Source organism: Homalodisca vitripennis, chromosome 5 (genome assembly GCF_021130785.1).
Source record: "Homalodisca vitripennis isolate AUS2020 chromosome 5, UT_GWSS_2.1, whole genome shotgun sequence".
Classification (NCBI taxonomy): domain Eukaryota; kingdom Metazoa; phylum Arthropoda; class Insecta; order Hemiptera; family Cicadellidae; genus Homalodisca; species Homalodisca vitripennis.
The window spans coordinates 89,965,810-89,982,737 of record NC_060211.1 but is presented as its reverse complement, the minus strand read 5'-3'; the positions used below and the strand labels follow the sequence as shown (position 1 = coordinate 89,982,737).

Below are 16,928 nucleotides of genomic sequence, written 5' to 3'. Positions count from 1 at the left end.
AAATTTAAAAGGTTTTATCAAAAGTAAGAGCCCTGTAAAACTACTGAGTAACCTCATTATAAAAGACAGTACACATTTTAGCTTTAAATTTCATTAAGATTAAAGGTATTCCTTCAACTACGAGTGCAGGACCGTACACTCTGTATTCACCATAATATGTTGTGTCCAACGCTTTGACAAACATCATATATATTAGCATCTAAAGATTAGCTGCTGTAGGTGGCCCAGTTGTTAAATTATCCATTACGAAAACTATAAAGTTAACTATCATATTGCCCTCCTCTGTAGACTAATGGTTATAGTCTCGGCTCTCTAACTGAGAGATCACGGGTTCAAATCCCGGGGAGGGCCAATCATGTATAGACACGAGATAAACCAGTGAATATCGAAGCCTACATAGCTGTGTAGCTGAGGCTTAAAAAAGAGAGAAAAAAAACTATCATATTTATCTCTTAAGGGGAGATCATCGCTTAGCACTCCTAGTGTTATTTTAAAGGGCGAACACAGGTTTATTTAAGTACAATAATTTACTACTCACATGCTGAGGCTATGGTTATGAAATTTGTTACGTGTGTTAACACAAACATTTGGAAAATTGTGTACTACTTTAGTGCAATTTAAATAACAAATAATATTTTTTAATTAAATTATTATTTAGAATAAAAAAATGTTTTGTTAGTAAACTTTCTACAATTTTTCAAAGGAGGAGGATAATTATAATACGTTCTGACAGTTAACGTATACTGAACATGCAAAAACATTTCATTTCAGTATTATAGCATTGTTACTTTTAGACATATGAGTACCTGTATGTTCAAAAGTAACAATTTCGGAAAAAACGCATTTAAAGCAAGAACTAGATAGATCACATTCTTAGTCTACCTTTAAAAAGCCACCAGCACAGTAGTCTTTAACAGTTTCTTCTTCATTTTCTTCCCTGAACCTTTTCAAAAGCCTTCTCCTTATTCTCTTATTTTTATTTTTCCCCTTATTTACTTGTCTGTTTTTAAAATTATACGGCGTTTGATTGATTTTAGACCTGTCACTGTGTATTTTCCAGGCCCAAAACCCGATAACTGAAGTACATTTATTTTTAATACAACATCTTCATTAGAACATGTAACTGCATCTGAAACTCCTAATTTGAGTATTGTTAGTCCCACAAATTCAGTTTTAGGCAGTCTTTTCCAGATGCACTGGTTGACAGTTTCATTCAGGTTTTACGTTTTACCATGTAGCAACGCTTCAATAACGCTTTTTTAGAAAGGGCTTTATACATAGGCTTGATAGCAAGCATAACTGGCTCAGGTAGAGAGTTCTTATGATTATACTAACTCTTATTAGCAAGTGCTTTGTTAAATTTACACCACGATGTCTCACCTTTAGAGCATAGCTCATGTCGTAGATTTTGGTCCAACGTAATTTTATGAAAGTACGCAGCCCATGCTGCATCTTTCATTTTTAACATCAGTGGCGTTATTCCTAATGGCTATAAACCGTAATAACGTTGCAAATTATCAATTTCAGCATTAGTTAGTCTTCTTGCTCCACCCAAACCTTTACCATCACTCAGTTCCCCCCCTCATTTCTTTCTTTAAATTCTTAAGTCTTGTGCCAAGGCGTTTTTGGACATAGCCCACACATTCTCGCTTCTCTATTTCCACCTCTTCTCCATATGGCATACTCTCTAAAACAGCCGAAAACCCTTTAGAATCGCCATCTCCCAGGTATTTGGTGTATCGAACGCCTAACTTGCCCTCGGATCTATATTGCACACAGCCTCAGCACCCTTTACTTCCATTCCACCGCTCGAGTTTTATAATTAGATTTGCACACTTTTTTGTTCTTCGAATTCATAAGGTTTGTCTTTGTACTGATTTCTGGCACAAGAAATGCAAAATTTAGAAAAGGATTAAAAATCCAACACCTTACCTGTGTCAAATGAAGTCACTGTCAGCACTCCGTTCAAAGATGTATGACCGCGCTTTTGCCACGTGCCAGCAAAAGCTGCTGCTATGTCTTTGTCATCACTATTTTCTTGAACTGCTTCCTCAGCTGATCTCCTCAAATATTTTTTTTTTGTTTGACAATTTTATTTACAATCTGTTCAGACATTCTTAGAACAATAAGTAAATTAGATAAAATAATAAATTAACACGAGTTAGACTCTATCCAGCGATAGAGCTAACACAAATAAACAAGAAAGTTTGAAATTAGAATCTAAGAGGTAAGTCCAGGATTGAGTGTCTCTTCAGACGTGTAACTGACGCACTATTGGGGCTGTACCCCAAAGCTGTATACCATAAGTCCAAACAGGTTTCAAAATCACCTTGTATACTAACAACTTATTTCTTAATGATAATTTCGACCTCTTGTTTAAAAGCCAGGATATTTTTTTGAATTTTGAGTTTAAAAATAATCTTTTGTGCCAGATATGAGAACGCCAAGTTAGTCTTCGGTCTAGATGCATACCCAGATATTTCACTTCTTCAGATTGGGGGAGGAGGACATTATTAAGAGAGACAGGTGGGCAGTTAGCAGGCCTTGTTGTGAAAGTTACATGAGTGGACTTGGTTTCATTAACCTTCACCCTCCATCTCACAAGCCACTCCGACAAGTCATCCAGCTCAGATTGTAGTCGTTGGGATGCAATTCCTGGGACTTCATGAGAGGCTAGTATAGCGGTATCATCAGCAAAGGTGGCCATGGTGACATCGGCTCGTACAGGTATGTCAGATGTGAAGAGGGTGTAGAAGATAGGACCCAATACACTGCCTTGTGGAACGCCCGCCTCAATTTTGTGGAGGTCGGAGTATTCGTCTTGAAATTTGACTCGAAAAAACCTGTTTGACAAATAGGACTTGATGACATTAAAGAAAGAATGAGGAACTAGTAGTTTAATTTATAAAGGAGACCCTCATGCCAAACTTTATCAAAAGCCTGACTGATATCAAGAAAAACAGCCGAGCAGTATCTTTTTGCTTCCAGATCTTCCTTCACTACATTGACCACACGATGAATCTGCTCAATGGTAGAGTGCTTCTGGCGGAAACCAAACTGATGGTTGGGGATAAGGTTGCCGCTATCAATAACTTGCTGAAATCGTTTTAGAAAAAGCTTCTAAAAAACTTTTGAAGTCACAGGCAATAGACTTATGGGCCTATAAGAACTAACCTGATGTGGAGGCTTCCCAGGTTTAGCTACCATGACAATTTCCGATAATTTCCACTGTGCTGGAAAATGCTCAATTCTCAATATTGCATTGAAAAAAAGTCAAAAACATAATAGCTTTCCTCGGCAGTTCTTTTAAAATCCTTCCTGTAATGAGGTCATACCCAGGAGCTTTGTATGGCTTCAATTGTTTCACAATTATTTCAGTTACTTCAGAGGGAGTAAAGGGCTGAACAGGAAGTGATAGTTGGGTAGGTGATTCTAATAAGTATTCAATTTCTGGGTCAGGAGCTTGAGCTGAGTCACTGGGCTTGAACACATCGCGTAAGTGCGTAGCGAATACTTCAGCTTTCTCCTTGTTGTTCTTGGCCCAGCCACCACCTGGTAAGATAATCGGAGGAATCGGCACTCTTGGACTAGTCATGTGTTTAGTAGTTTTCCACATTGAATATTTCGTGTCTTCTGTAGGAGTTAGACTTGCAGTAAAAACCTGAAACCTTTCATTATTGAAGTTAGATAACAAACGTTTCAAATCCCGCGCCGCTCTATTGAAGTTGTTTTTATCACGAGGATTCCTGGAATTTTGCCAAATCCTACGAAGTCTTCTTTTTTGAGCAATTTTTTTCTTGATGCTAAGAGGGTAGTTCAGGCCATTAGTGGTTCCATTTCGTTGATGCGGCGTTGATTGCCAAGCACACTTCTGGACTGTCCTGTTAAACAATTCAACAGCTTCATCTATTTCACCATTTGTCTTCAAGGAAACGTGTAAATGCAAGTTTTCATCAAGAAGAGATCGAAATTGGTCCCAGTCAGTATATTTAGAACTTAACCGCAGTGGACCCTCTGTAGTAATGACAGATGAACTTAAAGTGAAGATCAATGGAGAATGGTCTGAGGATAAATCAAGACAAGATTCTACACGTGTGTACGTTTGGGAAATACCTTTAGTCACGAAGAAATCAAGCAAATCAGGAATTTTTAAGGGATCAGTAGGCCAATAAGTCGGTTCTCCCGTAGAAAAATATTGATAGTTATTGTCGTTGATAGTCTTAAGGAGATTACGGCCTCTGGGATTGCACAGCCGAGAGCCCCACATGGTGTGTTTCGCATTAAAGTCACCCCCCGCAATAAATCTACAACCCAAGGTATTGAAGAAGTCGCTGTATTGCTGGTATGAAAAGTTATGACGAGGAGGGGAATACACAGAAGATACCGTGAGTGGACCTGACCAGTCTTCAATCACAACACTGGAAGCTTGAATATAATTATACTTATAAGCAGGTATGGCATGGTGTTTTATACTATTTTTAACTAATACCGCACTACCACCATGAGCAGTATTATCTGGATGATTACAGTGATACAGAGAGTAAAAAGGATTTTTGAAATGTGTCATATCTGTGAAGTGAGTTTCGGAGATAAGCATAATATCAACTTTATGAAGACCAAGAAATATTTTAACCTCTTGAGTATGGTTACTCAAGCCATTGGCGTTCCAAAGTGCTATTCTATAAAAATTATTCATTTTAGCTTCGAAATGACGGAAGACAATAGGTTCATTAAAGTACCTATCTGTTCAGCCTGTTGTATCATTATTTTTTCAAATTTGCTGAAAAAGTCGTTAAGTGTTTTACTTAAAGCGTTTTCAGTACTGTTATCTTCAGACATCGAGTTGGATGCCACCTGTGCATATGATCGTCCCGGCAGGATTCGAACAGTGGATGGACTGAGAGGTCTTACCACTTCTTGGGCTCCCCGAGGTGATTGATCATGAGTTTTACTTTCAGGTACCTTGGGTCTGATCGGGGGAAACGATTTTTGTTTAAGTTCGCGGTACACAGAACAACCTTTGTAGTTCGCCGGGTGGTTCTCCTCACATAGAGCGCAGGTGGGTGGGGTATCACTGGATTTCAATCATGCCCGTGTGTCATGTTCTGGCCACATTTAACGCACCTGTAAGGGTGCCAGCAATACGTTTTGGTGTGTCCATAACTTTGACATCGCTTACACTGAACGATCTCGCATTTCCTGAGCGGTGGTTCAAAGGTAATTTTTGCATTAAGGAGGTACTCGATATTAAATATATCTTTGTTACACGGATTTGGTTCCAGATCAACAAAGAACATTGAAAGAGGTGCTTTGGTTTTATGCTGTCTCATATTCATTACGTTGCGAACCTGGAACCCACAGGATTCAATAGCAATCTTAATGTCCGCAACATCAGTGGAAAAGTGCATATTTTTTAAAACCACGCGATATGCTTTCTCTTGTTTGATTTGGTAGGTATGAAAGGTGACCTGCAACTCTTTTAGTTTGTGCACCAGCTTCCGATAACCGTCAATAGTTGTTGTATTAACTTTGAATTTGTTTTGGCTGAGGCATTTAAATGTGTAGTTGTCATTTGGGATAACAGTTTCAATAGCGGTTATCATGCTCTTAACGTTTACAACGTTGGGTACGAAGATCGGAGGTGGTTTATCCTCGCCAACATGAGACGGCGGCGTCGATGTGGTGCTCTCATCCATCGTATTTGACCCTCCAATAGCATCGAAACGATTATTTGTAGTTAATGAGAAACTACTTGGGTTTGAACACAATTTCTTCGATATGTCGGGACCGTTCGAAACCAATTTCCTAGGTCTTTTGAATGAACCAGTCACTGTTTGCCAGTGGATGCCGTCATTACTTTCTTTCTCCTCAGAGTTTCGGGAGTTTGGAATACCTGTAGATATTACTGCTGTCTGATTATAACTGTGATCATGTAGAACATGAGCACTATCTTCAGTGAAAGCATTTTCACAACTAGAACCTGTTTGCATCATGAGAGTCTACAAAAACGTAAACAATCAAAACATAAACACAAACAAGGCAAGGTTATGTAACAGGAAGAACAAAAAACATTACATTACGAACAGTAAACTACATCAAAACTATTATTAAAATAACCGAAATCAATTAATAACAGTCCTTATTATCAGTTTGTGAACTATTTCACGAGAAAAAAGCAAGTTTATAACAAATTTCACAGAACCAAATACAATACGTGTTCACCAAATAACAAAGTCAGCTGATTCGTCAGTTCAACATCCTCAAATATGTTTCGAAAACTGTAGTGGCTTTGGGAAAAATTCTTTCATAGTAACACTCGATTTTGGTGGTAGGTGGGGCAATGTTCATGACGGCACAAAAATTTTTTCTTGCCTCGGCCCCCTCCTTTCCTATTGATCGAAGAGCGTAAGCATATCTCAAGTTTATCTTGTAAATTTTGAACAGTATTAGAGCTAATACAGGTGTCTGACATTTTGTACTGACTACACTGTATGATAAACCTATGAGCTATGTCATTAGTATAGCTTTCATCTACTGATAAAGAGACACAAAACATTTCATCACAATGTTTGCATTTTGTAAAAGGTTTTACAAGGTTCGACAATATTGGTATACTAAGTATTGCATTTATGTCATTATTTTCATATATTTTATAATTCTTTGGTAGTTTGGATTCATTTAGTTTCTTGGAACTAGATGATTGTTTGTTGAGATCAGGCCTAGGCCTAATTTCACTTGCTGGATTTGAACAATATTCCTCATAATTTAGGTTAGGCTCAAGATCATTTTTGCGTTTAGAAAACCTGTTTCCCTTAAATTTGTTCGTAATATTAAACTTTTTAATTATTGGCATATTTTTTACACAAAATAAACATCACTGAGAGTAATCTATCACCAAAACACAGCACTAAAAACTTACAATGTCAAACTAGAATATATTTTGCTATTGTTTACACTCAAAGGTTTGTAAACAGAACTAAGTATATATAGCAGACAGCAGCGAATTGTCTTTAATCGGAAGAAGAGGAGTAAACAGTGTACCAACAAAAATTTAACTAGAACAAAAAGTTGTAGATATTATAACAAATGTTGGGGAATAGACGATCCAATTAATGACATTTGACCTTACAGCAGCATAGAAAACCCAACACATTGTGTTATTTTATTTTTTTATTGATCGATTATAAAAAAATAACCATGCACAAGTATATATTTTAGATTCAGGATAAAACAAAGAATATTTGACGACCAGAATTGCAAAGGGATCTAAGTGCCATCTTTTATCATTATGGGTTTTTCACTGCAAACCGATCTATGTCCACATGCCAATGCCCTGCAATGTGATCTATGTTCCTAAAAAATTCCTAGTAGTTGTTATAGGATGCAACAGAATGCGCTGGTAGTACGTCGGGGCGGGCTTGCAATGCATAGGGATCTAAGTGCCGTCGCGGTCGTCCGTCCAACCACTATTCCTGCCACTCCTGTTGATACAGGCGTGCTCTACCCGTAATTGCTTTTGCCTGTGTTTTTCATATTTCTTATTTTAAGTTATAAAGTTTTCTTTCAATCATGCCTGACGACACCAACAATTTGAATAACAGTGCTGTTGGTGAAGATGTCAGTGAAAAGAAGCTGGCGTTTAGAGAAAAACAGAAGAAAGCAAGATTAAGTGGGAAGTCTTATATGACACTAAACAAACACCTAGAAGCGATACATGCAAGAGGTGTGATTTTTTAAACATACAATCTAAGACCCATGACGCTATGGAATCTAACAAAGCCAAACAGCAGCTCGAGTTACACCACAGAAAACCAGAAAGTGCATTAACCGAGTTGAAAAATGACTCAATCTCCAGTACTCTACCTGGCAGCCAAAACTGTAAGGTCGTAATGGACTTAGAAAAAGTATCCCCTTTGCCTAAATTGACACATTGCAATATGTATTATTTACGCCAACTCTCCTGCTACAATTTCAATATCCATAGCACCAACACTAATGATGTTATAATGTGTATGTGGCACGAGGGGCAGTCAGGTACAGGAGGGAATCAGGTAGCGTCTTGCATTATTCAGGCTATAAACTCTGGTTTACTCCCAAATCACAAGAAACATTTGGTTGTTTGGAGAGACAACTGTGCCGGCCAACTAAAAAATCGAATGCTTATTTTTCTATACCTATACGTGGTAGTTAAGGGTATTTTTGAGTCTGTTCAACACAAATTTCTGCTCTCCGGCCACAGTTTTTCTGTTGCCGATAGAGATTTTGCTATTATCGAAAAAAGTGTCGGTCAGCTAGAATGCAAGTGATGGAAGATCTACAGAAAGTTATCGAGGAAGCTAGACCTTCAAAGCCTTTCAAAGTTTTGAAAATGGCTGACCACTTTTTTGACTTTGACAACGCAGCTTCTAGTTGCATTGGTACAAAAAAACTAGGCATCAGTCAGATTTCCGTGATCAAAGTGGATCAAATTGAACCTGGTTTTGTATTATACAAAAAAATTTTAACGATCTATGTCCATGGGAAAAGTTGTATGTGGTAAAGAAAGGCAAGACAATAAAAGATATTGAAAATGTAGAATTGGAACAACTTCCAGCAAATGTTCAATTGCCAGAAAACAAGAAAAAGGACCTTCGCACAATGATTCCATACTTGGATGAAAACAACAGAAACTTCTATCGGGAGCTGTGTTAGTAAAATTAACTCTTTTTATGGCACTTACATCCTTTTGCACTGTTAGGTAGTTTGGACTTAGGACCTTCTGCCGAAAGGAATTTATAAACTTTTTATTCAAGTAAATAGCTTTATAAAGCTTGGTAATAATTTTAAACATAATGTAAACAATGTATCTCCATAATTATAAAATATAAATACAAATTTGTTTTGAAAATGCAAAGTTTTTTCGTTTCCTGAAAAGTGTGGTTTTTGGCACTTAGCTCCCTTTGCAATTCTGGTCTTCATTTAGCTTTAGCTGAACAACAATTGAAATTTTTTACTCTAAAACTGCTGATCTCCCCTTAATAAGGTAAATAATCTACAATAATAGTAGTAGAAATAGTACGTGTTGTGGAAATCACTATTTTCAATTTGAGAAACTTGCATATAGCCTTTTCCAATTTACAGTTTCAGGTCATCTATCATCTTACGCCAGGCAATAATTAATTAGAAATAGTACGTGTTTTGGAAATCACTATTTTCAATTTGAGAAACTTGCATATAGCCTTTTCCAATTTACAGTTTCAGGTCATCATCTTACGCCAGGCAATAATTAATTAACATCTACATTAATTACTTTAAAACCCATACTAAATTTAAGTTAAAGTAGTGCTGGACAGTAGGTGTAACAATTAAAGAGAGCGAGAGAGAGAAGTGAAACAAAGAAAACTGACATTGACATGATTTTGTCAAACTAGAAGTGGATATTGGATCTGAATGTTAACTATACAGTGAGCGACCATACGTGTGGCGTCGAATATGCATGGGGACAAATAGTGACCCTTTTAATGAGTATTTAGGGCTGAGTCGCGACAAATAAATTTGATAAAACCAGGTATACGGGGCTTGACACAAGGTCAGATATAAGTGTAGTTTTCCCCCGTGAAGATCTATATACATTAAAGCAATGTTAATATCACTCGTCATAGATTAGGTTATCTTTCTACTCTTAGTAGGCTATAATGCATTTAAGCAATTTTAGAATCTTCAATCTGAGTGATGGTATTGGGATCATCATTAATAAATTCTATGGTAATTGCAGTTTTACTCATTGTAATACAATGCAACAAAGATGGCGTTATTTGGTATATATATTTAAAACAACGTCCGTTAAATTATGTTCGTCATAATTTGTTTACACAGTATCCGTATAGTGATAAAAAAATCCATTTAATATTACTAAAGGAAGTTAATTTTAAGCTTTCCTACATCTTAATTATAATCCGGCGAGGGATTAAAACAACATTAATATTCATACAACTTGAATATAAAGATGGTTGTGGTGCAGCGTCAGCTGATACCACCACCAGCTGACTGGCACCTGGCGCGTCGCCAGGATGACGTCATAATCCACATTTAGCTTGGTTATCTTGGACTTCACTGTCTGCGTTGTCACGTACCGTACTCTGTAGTCTAGTCCACAAACATTGTTTTATCGCACTATCCATTACACAGTTTTAAATATGGATGAAAAATACATATTTGCTTACAGTTTTATAACATTAGCTTTTACTAGATTTATCAAGCTTTATACATGTCAGCAAAATATGTTCTATGTACTTGAAAAATGCTTCTAAATGTGAATGAAAAATCATAATTTGACTTCATAAGTTATTGCCAGCTCTTTACTAACTAAAATGTTGAATGACATGTACCTTAATTAGTTCTGGGTGGAATAAATAGTTAAAACTGTTAACCGCAACCGCAATACTGTGTGATTATTTTAGTTCCTATTTACACATTACAGGGTTTAGTAGGATTTCTATCTTCAGGAAAAGATTTGTTTGTAATGTACTTGAATGTTACAGATTCTGCAACCAATTTGTTTCGTTCAAATAAATGTTGACACTCCTATCTGTAATAATACTAATTTTTACCGACTATTTTACTAATTAATAGGCCTACTAATTTATTTGTGGTAACCTAGTAATTTTATCTAATTTAAGAGCTATCTACCCACTTCGGTCGGGTTAAGAGTAGTATTACTAAATTATTTATTTACAATTTCCCCTAGTATATGTTAATTTAATCATTTAGGTGAAATAAAATCTAGTATGCCTTCTTGAATACATTGTATTCTACAAATAAGTGTGCGTAGAAAAATTGCAATCTTTCTCTATACAAACGAATATAAATATTTGTACATTTAACAATTTAGAGTTTGCCTTTCTACAGTAACTGCTTCTAAATTTATATATATATATATATATATATATATATATATATATATATATATATATATTTATATTTACTGCTTGATCACTGAATCATTTTTGTCTTCATGTTTGGTAATTTGCAGCTATAATTGTATACTTTTTTTAATGGAAACCAATTCGTTTTTAACATACCGTTTTAAAAGTGGAATTAGAATCACTTAAAAAAAGGAAATAGAATTTAAGCGATCAAATATTCACCATAACTTATTTATTATTTCCGAGTAAGAATAAGGAATTTACATTTTAAAAGCAGAATATTAGGAAACTTAATCACCATCTGATTGATGAATTGTAACTTACCTATAATGAGCTATCTGTAACTGCTATCTTCTGCTTGCGTGTAATTTTCCCAGAGTCATCTCGTTGAAAATCTGGAAGAAGAAACAGCATTAGTACCTACTTAAGTAGTTTATTTTATTGAAATTTATTAAATATACTATTGAGTTATATAGTATACCTACACCTATGTTGCCTACTCTTTCTGCCTGTATGAAACACTAACCAAGTAGCCTACGTAATAAAATTAACTAATAAAAGTATATAAATATTGCGAAAAATTTATATATTTTTTATCGACATACCTGCCTATAGAATAAATAGCTCTATTTAATTAGATGGAAACAAAAGTAACATTTTAGTGACTTGAAATCGGAAGAGAGAAATTGAAAGTTTAAGAAAATGCAAAGAATTTTTTCTATTGTCATTCTATGTATATTGTTCAACAATATATATATGAGTACTATTATGAATAAAAAAGAGATCCAGATGTATGTATATGGTTTGAAAAAGGTTAAATTGTGAAGGTTAAAAAGTGAAAAATGAAAAAAAAATTAGATCATGCGCTCCACATCTTAAACAAATGTAAAACTGTATAATCTAAAATGTTTGTTCATACAATGAAAATTACAGCAACAAAAAGATCTAAAGGTCCCACCGAGATTTGAACTCGGATCGCTGGATTCAGAGTCCAGAGTGCTAACCATTACACCATGGGACCCTTGTAATTTGCTAAATGTAACCATTCATTTTCACCCCACGCCTATTCTTCAAGGCGATTATCTCTCTTTTTTTAACTATTGCTTAGTCATCGTTATTAGTTGTCCATCTCCAATAATAATCACTTAAAAAGTGATGCGTCAGTGTAATACGATAAATTCTACATTTTTACTTTTATAATTTGGATCCAGAGAAATAAAGCGGTTATTAACTTATCCATTGGTATATCCACATGAAAAATGGATATACAGAATGTCCCGTCACTCTCTGGACAAAGGTATACCACATTATTGCTCAGGCCAAAATAAACACATTTCACCATATGACCATAGATTTACAGTGCTTAGTTTCCCATCTGTCTGTCTGGACCAACCCCAATGTGGACAGTGTTTCACTAAAGTAAATCTGCTCTAAATCAGTTATTTTTTTATATTTAAATAATTTTAGTGTCATTAGATTTGTGATAAAATCCACTAAAATATGTTATTCTTGTAGTTCTTAAGTAAAATTGCTGATTTTCAAGATATTCCAAATTAAAAAGCTTTAATTAATGACTACCATTTTGAAATTATTAAAGAAAATATCAAAATATTTTCCTAAGTAAAATTTTAACAGAATTTGGTAAGATTTAATTTATTAGTTTTTAAGATACTAAGTTTCAAGACAAATAGTAAACTAAGCACAAGACGTATGTTCATATGTTGAAATTAGTTTGTCTTGATCTAAGCAATAATGTGGTAGAAATGTCTTCAGAGGATTATGGGACACTCTGTTTATATATTATTAAATTAAGGTTAAGAAATCGTTAAAGCAAGGCAATAATGATAAAGACAAGTAATTATTTACTATACAAAAATTAAATATTAAGAAAATGTTGCTAGCTATTTCACGCTTCTCTTAAACATATAACTTAACCAATGATGAGAATATAATACGGAACAACGTATTTGTTTATTTATTTAAAAAAGCAAATTTTAATAATTTGTTAACACTTTTATTAATAGTTTACTACATTTTTAGTATCCCCTCATCACAGCCGGATGAAAGGTGGGTTTATGTGATCTGATGTCAAGTTAAAATGCAGTCTCTGCGTCTTTAATGATTATACAGTGTTTAAATGTCACCAAAAACACTCAAAGAGGTCGACTGGTACCAGTTTAAACACCTATTTCACTTAATGAGAATTAATCTATTAATGAGCTATAAATTATTTTATTTAAGTTGTCCCTTAAATGTGTAGGAGTAGTAGTAGCATACACGTGTTGGCTTCTTATTACTCCTAAAAGTAGCAATATCCCAAGAACGAATAAAGAATTTTAAAAACGGGGTGGGATCGTCAGTGAAAAAGTAGGATATCCAATTGTGTACAATACAACCTGTAAAACACTTCATCCAATCTTGTGGGTCCAAGATGGCGACCGTTTTATATGAACATAATCAAAACTAAGTACTTTCTATTCAACAATGGTCAGTGGTGGCACTCAGTCGATGTCTAAATATAGGTACTAGAAAAATTAGGAGTGGAGATATTCAAAACTCATCCTGTATATTCGTATATCTTCATAATGTATAGACTTATCTTTTAATAACCCTTCATTAAATCATTATAAACGTGTAAAATGGGTTTTAAAGAATGGAGTAGGTTTACATTCAATCAGTTAACAGTTTATTTATAAACACATTCACTTGTAGTGTCTATGCGTAATACGATAGGATAACTCGTTAAAAAAATTAATTTATGATTCTATCATGCCTCCTCATGAGAATATAATATAATATAATATAATATCCAGATAATATCCTTTGTTGGAGGTATGCGAGTTAGTCATTGCTTGTTCAGCTCAGTTGAAAACTTTAACTATAAAAGACATGAAAATTATAGCACCTCCAGAAAGAAGATTTGGCTTAGTACAAGTAGTCCTGTAATAGGACCACTAATGTGGTTCAAGTATAATAAAAGATGTATATTCCTTTGCAGTTATTACTTCTGAATTTTCAGACTACAATAAACACTTTTTGGTTTTGTTTTTTGATGTTTTGCTGATAAAATAGCTTATGGGAGCCAGTAGTAATAATACATGTGGTCAAAAAATCTCAATTTAAAATGTGTTTACAAAATTTAGGTTAACATTAGATACGGAGATGAACAATTATTGCACATCTTGTCCGGATGGTTAGAGACTGTACAGGTGAGGTAATCTAATATTTATATATTATATGCGTAGATAGAAAAAATAAATAAAACACTGTCACTTTTATGCTCAACCGTTATTTACGAGCTAACGAGGGTAAGACAACGTAAGAGTCCGCTGAAGTAAATTATTATCAGCGACTTTTATTATTGACCTCAGTCTATTATATTTTCTGTTTACTCTATGAATAAAAACCCATTTGTTAAAATTTCATATTATAGTACACAGTTGTTTGACAAATTTCGTTATTCAGCTATTTTCTTGTTTCCATCACGGTTACTTATGAGACCAATATAAATAAATATGTTCGCTAACGCCCAGCCAAATTCCATGGATATCTACGCACTAAAATCGAACTCAGTGTTCCTCATATAAAAATTAAGATTCACGCATAATTTCAAATCTATAGATTAGTTTGTTTTTGAGATATCGTGCGGAGAGATAAACAGATAGACAAACAGACAGACAAAATGGCATTTGTCAGCCCCACGATGCTCTGCTAAAGCTTAGGCAGGCAACAAGTAGTTTCTGTGTTGGTAATAACTTCGCCATCGACCGTTATGACCTTATAGGCTAAGTCTTTATCTTTTCTAAAATAGTATTTTGGCACAATGTTGTGAATTAACTGACTAAGTATAAATCTACAATCAAACAAAACGTTAAAATCTTCGTGGCATAACATATTCTATACTTAATTGTAAAGAAAATAAAGATTCGTGTCACTTTAATTAAAGAAAAGCCATGATTTAGTAAAGCATTATATAAAATGCACGTTTAGTGAGGACAATAAAACTATCAATGAACAGACGTAAAGAGTATTAATGACAGTACAATAATAGTCAGAAATGCTTCACTTAGCAGGGATCTAACCTGTTTCAGAGATAGATGGTTCTGATTTTACTTTCATGACCTCTTTGGCTGCTTCTCCTGCTTAATAAGGTGGCACATCTTCAATCTTACCTTACTGGGGTCAACACCGCATCGTTATGTTCGTTATAAGCAATTAAATCAGGTATGCACATACAGTTGTTTAGTTAGAGACAGTAAGTTTCCACTTTATAGATTTTCCACGTAATGAGGAAATACTATTTTTTGCCATAACCACATACTATATTTCATACGATGTGAACTGTGGTTGCCATATTCGATGCTTTTTTAATCTCACATAATTTTGTCTCAAGAGTTACAAAAATATCAATAATACGTTGTTTGAAGATACGTTTATGACGTATATTCATATAACAAAGTAACAATTATTATTCAAAGCCCTTAACATGATTTTATATAGTGCGTACAATTTATTATAGTTTGACTACACCTAATTATGTGAAATTTGAATGATTATTCTATATAAACGGATAAACGTTTATTCCTAATTTCAACGATTCCATAGAGGCTGTGAAATACAGAAGATACCAAGCACAGAGATAAGCTTCGAATGAAGATGGTAGTACTAAATTATACGACATACGAAAGTGTAGAATAAATAGTCAAATCATTTTTACAGTTTTATTTTAACAGTATGACCAGTTTCCTTATTCAACTCAGCCTGGATCCACTGTTAATGACGCATTTTATTCGTTATTTAAATTCACATAATATAACAGATATATTAGCCTATATGAATGACATCATAAAATATTTGTAGATTATAAATATCTTCTTATTTCAGAGATATGCTAAAAGCTTTTAAATTTCATATATTTATTAGGAATGTTGCCTAAATAATCCGGAAAAGTACAAAGAGTTTCTATCCGGAACAGCTTCTACAGTATACGGACGTTGTAAAATCCTACCAAGACAATATAATTTTGAGTGCTTTTCTATATCACCTGTTTGATAAGTAAATAAATAGGTTAAATTAATGTAATAGATTAATAAGTAAATTTAAGAACAAAACGCACCAATAAATCAAAATATAATTAAAAAAATTTCGTTTAAACAAAAATATCAACTTCGTTTTTAAGTTGCGTCTCTCAATAGGAATAATCATATTAAAGTTCAGTTGTTAAGTAAATTATTGTCAGTGAAAAGTAACAAATATCGTTTATGAACAGAAATGAATGAACTCCTTTGTTTAGCATTTGGTGTAATTGGTGCTTTGAAATACGGATCATCAGATTCGTTGATTCGAGCTCGTGAATTAGCTGTATTTCCTCGCTTTAATCTTATTTTCTCCATTCATAAAATATTTTAAGCATGACTTCCGGGTATATAAAGTTTATATCAAAATTATACGGAAAATATAACTAAAAACATTTGTAAAACATTCTTAGCTTAAAATTTCTAATTGATCTGCCTTAAAGTGTTTTATATTCTCCAATCTAGTATATAAGACTACTGTTGTGATTAATGAAAATTAAAAAGAATTCCTGTTCCCTTGGAAATGTACATGGAAGGAAAATTATATGCTGTTTAAGTTTTTATTTTGTGACATTATTGTCTAAATCATGCCACAAAGAATAAATTAAATAAAATTATTTATTGGCTCAATTATAACAATACACTTTTGTGTACACGACATAATACCAAGAATGAAAGAGAGTTACATTTTCGCACAGTGAATTGATACGGACTTTTCACACCAAAACCTGATCTTTTGAGCACACGTCATTGAAAAATAATGTATTCATCTGAAAGCTGATCATGATTTTAGTTTATGATTATTTTTTAACTCCTCCAGTTTTACTTTCAGTTAAAAGATTATCAATAAGAAGTTGTTATTGATAATTTTAGGGTTTATGTAAGTGGTGTATTATACTTGTATCATCAGCACAAAGAACAACAAAATGAACTATACTTTTAAGCTTGT

The 16,928-nt window shown here is 34.0% G+C and overlaps 1 protein-coding gene and 1 non-coding gene across 2 annotated transcripts in view; both read right to left on the bottom strand.

Moving 5' to 3' along the window:
- The window catches only part of LOC124362493 (tyrosine-protein phosphatase non-receptor type 13-like), a 55,768-nt gene extending 44,467 nt beyond the window's left edge, over positions 1–11,301 (bottom strand). The window contains exon 1 of the mRNA XM_046817049.1: positions 11,229–11,301. The gene's annotated coding sequence lies outside the window, so the exon portion shown is untranslated. The remainder of the gene's footprint in view (positions 1–11,228) is intronic.
- Positions 11,302–11,853: 552 nt separating this feature from the next.
- Trnaq-cug lies at positions 11,854–11,925 on the bottom strand. Its single transcript has one exon. It is a non-coding gene; the product is annotated as a tRNA-Gln (tRNA).
- Positions 11,926–16,928: the final 5,003 nt, after the last annotated feature.